The following is a 3,108-nucleotide window of genomic DNA, read 5'->3' as shown; positions in this document are numbered from 1 at the left end:
CCATACAAAATTATTTGTCTTAACAAGTATGTTGTGCATTGAAAGCGTCTCTGTCTTGGCCAAGCATATCTCTGAAAACAAAAAAGGTCTTTCAAGGGTCATATTTGTTAATGAGAGCTATAGAGGAACAGTCTTCATATCGGGAGTGATTATCTGACAGGCTTCGAAGCAAATGAACCAAGGCGAGAACCAACCTGTTCCTTTCACTCAGATCAATCTACAAAACACATTCAACATTTTATTGACACGCATTTGAAAAGTATATTTAAAGATTTGTGCTGCAAAATAGATATCTAGAAATTTAATATCTAGAATCTTTCAAAGATACATCCCTAAGAAATATTCACTGAAGTGTGACATGGTTTAGCACTGACATTATCAGTACACAAAACTATTCTGAAACATACCCCTTTTCCAACAAAAAAAGAACTGGTTCGGAACTGGTGCTGGTTCAAAGTTGGTTCGGAGTTGGTTCAACTTGCGAACCCGTTCAGAACCTGTTTGTTTTCCCGGCCGCGAACCGGTTCTTTGGCTGTCGAAACACAAAGAACTGGTTCGCGCGCAAAATGCTTTGGTGGAAAAGGGGCTTTAGAGAACAAACAGTCAAATGTAAAAGGCACCATGAAACATTTTTAAACAAATAGTGGAATCAATTCATTTGTCAATGTCATTTATAAAAAATACCCGAGAAATAGATTTCAAATGTTCACCATAAAGACACTTGTGACTGTGAGAGAATGCCAGTGTGATTTTATTTGTGTTTGTTATAGTATGGATGACGGATGAACCCAAAAGCAGACGGTGTGCAATCACAGATAGTTTATTGTAGACAAATAGGGGAAAACAAAAGCATTATCTGCAAAGTTGCAGCGCTGAAAGTTTAATGTAAGCAGAGATATCGTCTTTTAAAAATCAGGAAGTTTACAAAAACGACTCGATTGGAGTCCCAAGGATATGTAAAGGATATGTATATAGTTTGTTCCTAATTCTTTTTTTATGTTCTGAATATATATTTAAAAAACGGTTTTATACGTTTATAAATTTCACTGTATATAGTATAAACTATGAAAGAAATGTATGTAGATTTTTAGAATAAAAAATTTCTTAATTAAACACAACAATACGCCATCGCATTCGCGACTCTCTTAAGATTTAAAGTGACACTTCCAGTTTTCTTCCCACCGGAGCCATTTCAAAATGACGGCTGCATGAAATCAGCGCATTGGGTCTGTGAAAGTGCTATATTATTATTAATGCAGTCCATTTAACAAACTATCTTAAGTGAGTCGTTAAAGAACAGTTTTCTGCTGAAAACTAAATAAGACTATACAGTCTTGGTATATAGACTAAACAGTGTGGTGGGTTGCCCAGCCCAGCACAATGGTCTGCTAATGTGTCGGCCAATTGTTCTATAAGAGACACCTGTGGGTCATTAATGTCTTTACGGCAGTCTCCTTTGCAGCAGCTCCATTCAGATGCTGTGCCACTCCTCCCTGTCCTCACCGGCATTCTGGACTCTTCTGTCTTAATGTAATGGGAGATTCAGTCTTTAGAAAGTCTCTCATATACAAAGGAGGGTTATGACACCAGTTACAGCACAGAATGCCAGTGTGCTACTTTCTTTTCCCAAGACAATGGAAGATTGCACTGCTGGTGTTCACTTTCCCCTCCGAGACGCTGTTTGAAAAGACTCCTTTGACACCTTCCCACATTCAATGACTGGCTAAAACCACTGACAGTTGCCTCAAATGGAAAAGATTGCTTCTGTGAGCCAGGAGAAACCCCGATAGAGCACAACAGAAGACAATAGCCTCTCTGAGTAAATCCGTATCTGTCTGTCTCTGCCTTTGGACGCTGTTGTGCAGCACAACCTCACGAACTCGAGCAGAAAGAGTTAGTTAGTGTGAAACTAGCTGTGTGTGAGTTCAGGTTAATATTCATCAGTGCTGTATCACCAGGGTCTCTGCCTTTTTGGTGACATACAAAGGCTTTTCTCTTTTTACCCATTATGTCTTTTGTCACATCAAATTTGACTCATTAACATTCCTATTCTTCAGTGGTGCCACATCAACACTGAGCACGACCTTTGACCTTACTCTGAACCCTTGTTAAAAGAGGTCAAATAAAGTGACTAAATAGAGGTTTTGAACTTTTGATCATTTGAACTTTTGATCATCAAATTTAAATTTAACACTCAATTTATTTTTTTGTGAATCTGTTATTTTACAGTTTTATTCTAAATCCCTGAGTCCAAATGTTCACAAACTCTCCATCAAACAAGCACAGGCTTTCACAGGCTTTGCACACCTCGACTGTGTGACTATTATTACACAGATATACATTTTTTGTTTGATCTGTTCATTGCAAAACAGCCAAAAGCCTGTACATTTTGTACAGGCTTTTAGCTGTACAGAATGTATATGTACAGAATTGAAAAAGCTCAACACAACAAATGTTTCAAGTGGTTTCCCCTAAATTCAACGGAAAATGCAACTTTTAATGACTTCTGCAGTCTCAAAATTCAATCCCTTCGGGCAAGGATTTTTAGTATTCAGTATACAGCCTTTTGCTGTTACGTACCACCTGCAGCAAACCAGAAGTATAACCAGACAGCAGCGTTCTGGCAGTGTTTCTGAGATGTTCTGGCAGTGTTTCTGAGCGATCTGAGCCTCCAGTTCAGGAATATTCTTGGGTTTGCATTTTGAAACCTTCTTCAAATTGACTGCCTTCTTCAAATCCCACCAGATTGTCTATGGGGTTCAAGCCAGGTGACTGTGATGCCCCTATATCTTCTAGGACTTCTATTGCAACCAAACCTTGGTGGAAGATTTCCTGATACAGCCTACAAAAATGAGTCCATCTCTCCTTCCACACACAGCAGGTTTCCAGAGCCAAAGGATGCAGCCGCAGACCATCTCGAGCCCCATCATGCTGAACTGTAGGCAGTGTTATTTTAGCGCACACCGCTGATCCAGAGGGACAAAAAGCCATATTTCTAACATGCAGTCAAACGTGTGACTCAGGTGACTTCTCCAATCATGTAAATTCGACAGCATGCTCGCTTTTGTTCTTTAGTGCCACGTTGTAACACCTGCTTTTAACACATTT

The sequence above is a fragment of the Pimephales promelas genome, chromosome 20 (genome assembly GCF_988280905.1).
Source record: "Pimephales promelas chromosome 20, fPimPro1.hap1.1, whole genome shotgun sequence".
NCBI classification, from domain to species: Eukaryota; Metazoa; Chordata; class Actinopteri; order Cypriniformes; family Leuciscidae; genus Pimephales; species Pimephales promelas.
Note: the sequence above shows the minus strand (reverse complement) of the source record.